This window comes from Pinus tabuliformis, chromosome 2_2 (genome assembly GCF_031772625.1).
Source record: "Pinus tabuliformis cultivar Carrire ecotype Pingquan chromosome 2_2, CPIR1, whole genome shotgun sequence".
Taxonomy (NCBI): Eukaryota; Viridiplantae; Streptophyta; class Pinopsida; order Pinales; family Pinaceae; genus Pinus; species Pinus tabuliformis.
The window spans coordinates 921122342-921130957 of record NC_142300.1 but is presented as its reverse complement, the minus strand read 5'-3'; the positions used below and the strand labels follow the sequence as shown (position 1 = coordinate 921130957).

Genomic DNA, 8616 nt, shown 5'->3' with positions numbered 1-8616 from the left:
GATGGCAAAATAATTTTTCTTAACAAAAAAATTCTCGTGATTTCTTAAAGTAATTGTAAGGATATAAAAATTGATAAAAACAAGTTATAAGCAAATACGTACTTGTATTTTAAAAATATATAAACACAATTGGATGAGAAACAAATTGATTCTCCCAAGTAATAAGTTATACAAATGTGATATAAATATAAAACTCAATTATCAATATAAAAAATAGTTGAATTAACCTCATTACTATTACACTTCCATCTCCCTATACTTGAAGCTATATTTAAAATAGTATAATAATACGACCATAAATAATATAATACGTAACTATATTTAGAATAGTATAATAATACAGCCTAAATAATTACACCCAAAACGTTTTATTGTGAGATTTATGCTCCTCATGACGTTGTTCAGATTCAGCGTCCCTGACATAATCTTGAACAATGTCTTGAATGTTTTTGAAAATTACTATTACAATGTTGCTAATAGCCATATGTCAACCATGTTTTATCTTGGATCACGTGTTTCCCTATGATTTTGTCATTTTGTACGCCTGTAGCGTTAACCTAATGCTGACACACAACCGACAGCAACAGCTCCATCGCTTCCCGCAATAGGAGACCTCAAAAACCAGTGTTTTACAAATATATATAGATATATATAGTGCAAAGAGGAGGTGACACTAAAAAAGTTCAAATTGACATGCATGAAATGGATTTCATCTTTGAGAGTCATCGCCAATCTTTTGATTGTATTAGGATATGAAACCCTAAACCCTAGTTGTGCATCAAGAAAATCCTTTTCCGTGCTGTAACCATAATTGTTATTAAGGAAAATTTTACATCAATTATATGTCGTACTCTACACAAAATTCGTTTGTTTATGTATTTTGATACCGCCGGAATAACAAGGCCGCATAGCTAGCGTTCCTGCCGCTTAGTTTAATTACATCTTAAGGCGTTTCCCTCTAGAAAGAATTCCCCTCACTGTTACATGGGCGCAATTTGCACCTTATGAATCGATTGTTAGACGATTAAAACATTTTACACCGTTGGATCCCCACGGATTGAATTTTCAACTAAATCCTTGGTTTATGCCTCTTAACCGTATGTTCAACCATTGAATTTTTAGTTATAACCACCTGCCTCACATGCGTGTACTCCATTCCCTTTATCGAAGTATTATTCCAATCGAAACTCGATACCTGCTACAACGCCTGCTCGATATCCTCTAGTGGAAACTTTGTCGATGCCTTTAAGCCAAATCGAGAGGATGTTTATTGCAACCGATGGACTGACCAGTGCCTCTGTCCAACAAGAGTGAGGGATTTACTTGGAGAAAGAAGTCGCTGTCTAGCAAGAGCCAAGGATTTACTTGGAGAAAGAAGCCTCCATACAACAAGGGACAGGGATTTACTTGAGAAAGATGTAATGAAATTATCGCCTAGTTTTAGAGACGAGGTAGTGGGGATCCTTTCTTCTGTATTTCTTCATTGAGATCCATTAAGAAGTTTGTTTGTGTCTTTTAACTAATTTCAATGAATATGTATTTTCTTCTGTATTTCAACTGGATTTAATGTTTTGAACTCCATATAACAGAGTAGAAATTATCTTTCACGGATGGCCAAGTGTTTTCAGAATTAGAGATTTTACTACAATATGAACAGTGTGTAAAAAACCAATCTGATCAAAGTGAAGGGTTTACGTTCCTATCTGGACCTTTGTACACCTGGGAATTTTTTTACACCCTTTTTAAAGAAAATGTGCATAACGAAGGTTATATTGTGTATTTTTTGTTTTCGTTGTTCGTTTTAAAAGAAAAATGAGTAATTTCTCTTCCCCCAGAGGTAAAAGTGAACATCATCTTTATTTGATAAAAAAAACCGTCCGATATAGCAGCATTTTTAATCAGAGCAATTCATCATATGGAACGTTATATCTTAACCAAGTTGTCTGACAAGTTGTTCACATGCCATACTGAATTATTCAATACTGCAGCAAGCCCAAACCTATATATCTCAATGCTCACTAGTGTGCGAGTTTGCTGGATTTCACCTTTGTTATGAAAGAAACAAGCTTACTTCGAAAATAATAAGAACATGGGTACCTTGCTGAAACGAAATCCTAAATATCATTACTGTAAATTCAACTACATGTTAATTTCCTTTTCTCAAATATTCAGGATAGAGATGAGCGATTATGTAGGAATTCACTTCATCTGGAGAGAATATCTTTGAAACTACGTCCTTCAACTGTTTTTCTCCTCCCCATATCTTGAACTGAAAATGAGATGAGGCTGCCACAATATGACGTGGAATTCCCTTCATTCCAATTACCTTGATCAATCTTCACTTCTACCACAGTGTATTCAATTGCACTACTTGCTGGATAATTCATCTTGTGGAGTTGTATTCAATGGCGCCGCCAGACCTTTCCTCTACCAATCTTCACAGGCATGAGAAAAAAATGAGTCAAAACACAATGTTCAGAAGGGTTGAGAAGCAAAGCATGCAGTAGTCATTTAGATATTATCCACAATATTCCAACTTTAAATTAATGACCAGGAGTTTTAATGGTGAATTTTGAAGTAATCTTGCCAGTCTAGAGAATATCTCATTGTGTTAACCATTTAATCATTTAAAAAAAATATATATATAGTAAAATTCCAAATAATCTGGATGTAAAATATAGAGATAAAGAATAACATGACCACATTTGTGCCAACTAATCCATTATAAAAAAATAAAAATAAAAAACAAGCACTTATTAAAAATTTGTATCTAAATCGCTTACCTTGGCTCCATCGGGTAAAAGGGGTCGCAAGGCTTTGAAATGCGTATTAACCTCATGTACTTGCCAATACATATTAATTCTGAGGACTTAGTTTCCTTGCTTGTCCAATAACATCGTGAATGCAAAGGAAAAGTTGTTATATCTATATATATATATAGTTGCAATAAACCGATACCCAGCTTAAAAAGAATAATCCTTTACCATCTAAGCTCTGATTTCATCCATGGAGGGAATAATATAACCCTTGATGTGATGTAGCAACACTGATGGTACTCTTGCATTAGCAACAAAAGTGAACATTATCAGTGGAAATATTGAAGGTAAAGTGAGCTCTAGCCCTTCTATGAATGTGTAAATGTGATACACCTATGTAGGGAGGGCATGGGGGTGCGAGATCAGAGGGTGTATTGGTCACTTGGGAGAGGCAGTTTCTTTGTGGGTAGAAGCTTGTATTTAGCAAAGTCGATAGGGTTTCACTAGATAGGAGAAAGAGATTTTTGAACCATGAAGGTGAAGTCAAGGAGGAAAGGATGGAAATGTGTTATACTAAGAAGCAACAGGGTAGAGTTGATGATGGGGAAATGCATTTTTATTTATAAAGTCCCTGAGGGTAGAGTTGGTGATGGGGAAATACATTCTTATTTATAAAGTGACTGAAATGGAGCAAGTAAAGCCCTAACTAAGATAGTTATATGAGAGGTGAATTATAGATAAGAAATTGGAGCAATGAATAGCTATTGTTTCAAGACAGTTAGCAGAGTCGATAGGGTTTCACTAGACAGGAGAAATAGGGTTTCACGAGATAGGAGAAAGAGATATGGTAACCATGAAGGTGAAGTCAAGGAGGAAATGATGGAAATGTGTTATGTTGAGAAGCAATAAGGTAGAGTTGGTGATGGGGAAATACATTCTTATTATAAAGTGCCTGAAATGGAGAGAGTAAAGCCCTAACTAAGATAGTTATATGAGAGGTGAATTTTATATAAGAAATTAGAGCAATGGATAGCTATCGTTTCAAGACAGAAAGACATGTTCACCGACATGTTCACCTATTCGACAACTGCTACCAAATCTCTCTCAGTGCTAAAGTTATTTTCTCAATAGCCTTATTTTTATTGCTCTTGAACTGATGAAAGCCACCCCTCGATACATATTTTACTATTTACACAAATAACAAAAGTGACCAACCTCATAATAGCTACTAAAATATAAATATGTTCATTTCAAGACACTCAAAAATACAATGAAAACTTTGTATAATAAACAATCTTTAATAGGTCAAAAACCCACAAAGGAAAAAACATACTTAGTGAGTATTAAATCAAATCAACATAAAATGGTTAACGACATCCATATAAAACCCTCATCAATATGGAAGTACCATTTGTTTTCAATCTACTAGTGTGTTAGAAATTCCAAAATTGTACAACTACCCTTCCCTTGTCCCTGTAGGTCTTTCAAATTTAGGAACAACTGTAGGTCAATCAAATTTAGAAACAATTGTTAAATTGGATTTTTTTCCCATGCTATTGATTGAAGGACAACTATTGATAATGCTTGCAGCTCAACAAATATGTTTTAGGAGCCAAACAAGGACAAAAAATAAATCTCTTCATGTCAAAAATAAGAGAAATTTGCATGGTATTTGTCGCTTCATATTGTAAGTAGCCTCATTCATTTTGGATCCCCATTTACCACAACTAACACAACCAAATCATTCAACAACTGTGCTTTGGCTAATCTTGCCCCAATTCATGTTTGATTTCATGAAGAGTCTATGTCATCACTTGCAATGTACTTAATATCTATGGGGAAATATATGTCCATCGCATAATAAATATTGCAAACCCAAATATAATCTGATAATGTATGTGCAGTTGTTATAGATATTATGATAAGACTCAACTATGTTCTATTTAACAAGCATTTATTAAGCAATGTTAACAATAGGTTTGTGCTTAAGCTATGCTCATGAGCTTCAACTACAGTAATACAACTAACATAGCCCTAAGCCTAATGAACATAGTATAGGGAGTATAAGGTGAGTCAAAAAGATAATTTTAACTATCAAGAAACTACACCAACATAGTGCTTTTCTAGGTCATGTCTCTCCAATTAATACTATTATCTCAAATACGGGGCTTTTAGCTCGCTTCACTTTTGCTATTCTAAATCACCTTAGATATTAAAGAAACTTATTATCAAAGCATGTGTGATTAATAAATAAGGGTGTTCCGACATGAATCTCAACTCCCAAACAAGATTCTTCATACATTTCTCAATCCCGACTTCCCCTCTTCTTATTCTATATTGCACCTTGACACTCCTCCTCCTTGCACAATTTTAAACTATGAAACACAAGGTAGTTTTTGCATATAGGAGCATTTAGATATGATAAGAAAAGTGTGATACCCTGTTCTAATTTTCTCTACAAATGTGATGGCAAGTGTGCCCTGAATGCTGGCAATTTCATTGTTAATGTAGTATAAGCTAAATGCAAATTTACAGTCTTCTGTACAAGATCAAGAAAGATATGCCCAATATCCAACACCATAGAGCAAGACATGTTTTCCATTTCCACAGTTGCTACCAAATCTCTCTCAGTGCTGGATTTTTGTTCTCAATAGATTTGTTTTTACTGATGAAAGCCACAACTATTGCATATAGAAGCATTTATATCTGATAAGAAAAGTGCGATACTCTATTATAATTTTATCTACAAATGTTGGCAATATCATTGTTAATGCAGTATAAGCTAAATGCAAATTTACTTTCTTCTATACAAGATCAAGAAAGCTATGCCCAATTCCACTGCTACCAAATCTCTCTCAGTACTGGAGTTCTTTTCTCAATAACCTTCTTTTTAAGCATAGTCTATTAGGGAGTCATATCAATCATTTAACTAATTATTTTATTAGTTATAATTATTGCGGGCGTGAAAGCATAGTCTAGTAGGGAGTGCATTGGCCAAATTTATTTAATAGAGTTTCTAAACTTTTTAAATGATCTTCTCTTCTTCTCCTTTCCTCTATTCCCTTTACCACGTTCCTGCGGTTTAGCCTGTTATGTGCCAAATTTATATTTAAAAATACGGGAGGCCTGCTCTCACATTTAACTAAAGCTAAACCCTTCACACGAGTGATGCATCGATTCCTCTTCTTCTTTCATAAGAAATCCGACCACTTTCTTCACGGAGACTAAAGATGGTTCCTTCCTCGATTAAAATTCAGTTCATTCCATCCTTCATTGCAAGGGAAGGTAGTTCCTTCTTCATTTAAAAGCTACTCCCTTCATTTTCTTTCTCTTTTCATTTTGTCCTATTTTGAGAAAGAAAGGGGTTGTCGTAATGTAACGTTGCTCTCCTGTGAACAGTGATTGTCGTGTCGACAATGTACGATAATAAAAGCAACTACCTTCTGATAAAATTTTGTTAAAATTTTGAGAATTTTAATTTAAAACATTTTGTTTTAATATTTTGATATATTTTTTACAAATTTTAGGTTGTGCTGAATTTATTTTTATTATCAAAAATATAATTAAAATATTTTTACTATCAAAATAAAACATAATTGATGATGATGATGTTGGTTAACGTCCACTGAGATCAAACAATGGTCTATCGGATCTAAAGAAACAAATTATTTATTTTGAATTAAGATTTTATTCTTATGCTCAAAAAGCTTGGAGAGAAGCCTCCTGAGCTCACTATAATTTTGATATTGTAAAAGGCTAGGAAGATCAATATTGTAACAAAGATTGTGAAACTGAGATCTAATGTGGTTATACGCGGGGCACTCTAAGAGGAAGTGGTTTTCATCCTCGATGTTCCTATTCTCACATATATGGTAGATCCTTTCCATCCATGGCTTTTTAGGAACTGCCCAACGACCTGTTTCACTATGGAGCTCATGAGAATTCGTTCTAATCTTTGCTATATTAATTTTCTTCTTTGAGCTAGTTAAAATAGAGAGATACTTTTGATCTTCTAGGGTGGGGTTGATGACATTCTTATAATAACTTAATTTTCTTTTAGCCACTAAATCTTTCTCACACCACATTTTTTCCAATCAAAATTAAAACACTCTTACTATCAAAATTATATATATACTCCTAAACCTTTTGGCCAACGAAATTGCTGCTCCCCGGCCAATGCCTAATAAAAAAAGTTTCAATAGACTCTCTATTTAGGCATTTGATTCTGCTTTATTTCAGTGGAGCACAAAGTAAACTTTAAAAAATAGGATATATTTAAAAGTTTAAAATTGTGAAAAATATTCTATATATACAATTATAATACTTAAATCGATTATTTTATTAATTTTTGCTAAAAATAATTAAACTATCAATTAATAATAAAAATAATTAATAATCATATTATATATGATATAATTTTAAAATAAAATATTTATTTTTTATATATAAATAAATTTAGAGTTTAAAAATAAATTTAAAAATGAAGATTTTAAATTTTAAATTTATCATTTCACCAAAATTTATAATAAAATTTATCATTTCACCAAAATTTCTAATAAAATTTATCATTTCACCTAAATTTTTAATAAAATTAATAAATAAAATAATAGAAAACACATCAATATTATTAGGTTGATAGGCCTTCCTATGCATCAACAATCGTCAACACTTTTACCCTGCTCCGTTGGATCAGGCGAGACACTTTCAACCGTTGATTTGACTATGACTGCTTTTTCCAAATATAGATTGAGTTGCCTTCTTGTCATGACAAGATATTTTTACTGCTTTTTCCATTCTTTTATCTATCATATTACATACGTGTGTGCTTTTATTTATTTATTCGTGAGGCTTTTCTCACAATGCCTTTTTCTCGAGATTTCGGAGCAGAAATCCTCCGTCACTAGAAGCTCCGGGGACAGATCCGTCGTGGGTTTTTTCGTTTTTGGAGCGTGGCTATTTATTCTCAGGGTCTCTGCAATTCTGGACCCTTAGCTTTCTACGGTCGTTTTCGGCTTTGAAATACTTAATTCCAGGTCTGGTATAGCAGAAAGTTATCGTTTTCTCGATTTCTTTGGACTTCGGCTTATTCGACACGGTGAAAAATCAATTGGGTTATTTGCAGATAATTGTTTTGGATCTGATTTCCCATTTGGGTATCCTTGTCTCTACGGAGTCATTCGCAGGTTCTGCGTAAGAAACTATTGGAAGGCTCGAAGATGTTTCTGTTCGATTGGTTTTACAGCGTTCTTGCCACTCTAGGCCTGTGGCAGAAAGAGGCCAAGATTCTATTTCTAGGCCTAGATAATGCAGGCAAGACCACCTTGTTGCATATGTTGAAAGATGAGGTAAATCCTTCCAGCCCTTTGCTCAAATGTTCGAACAAATTTATCAACACAATATATTATTATTGATTTGGGTGAAACCACCATGAATGCTACTACATTGACAGTACTATTGCAATCTGGAGTAGAAAAAACGGAGGCTATGAATCCACCTTTTACTGCCCTTTGGTTCAACGTAACCAGATGCAGGAATCTGCTTTTGAACTGCCTAAATCTGGCTGTTAGACCTGACCTTTAGCTGGTGTATTTTTATTGTATAAACGTTAGATTTGATAAACTCGTCTGGGTTTACTTAGTTCCGTGTGGACACTTGCAAATAATTTTAACTTATGAGATGCCAATCTATAAATTTCGTAATCACATTGTTGTAGCGCTCTAACATTCATCCCTTTAGCTAGAAATCCCTATATCACTCGTCTCTCTAGATAGAAAGGCCGGTAGCAAAGTGGTTTTTCTTTCAGGTATGCAGAGTCCAGCCACTGTTTCTTTTATCCATAATTCCCCATAAGGGGTGAAGT

The 8616-nt window shown here is 33.8% G+C and overlaps 1 long non-coding RNA gene across 1 annotated transcript; it reads left to right on the top strand.

Moving 5' to 3' along the window:
- The first annotated feature begins 7584 nt into the window (after nucleotides 1-7584).
- Nucleotides 7585-8393, top strand: LOC149196066 (uncharacterized). Its single transcript, XR_016255205.1, has 2 exons — nucleotides 7585-7789; nucleotides 7940-8393. It is a non-coding gene; the product is annotated as an uncharacterized LOC149196066 (long non-coding RNA).
- Nucleotides 8394-8616: the final 223 nt, after the last annotated feature.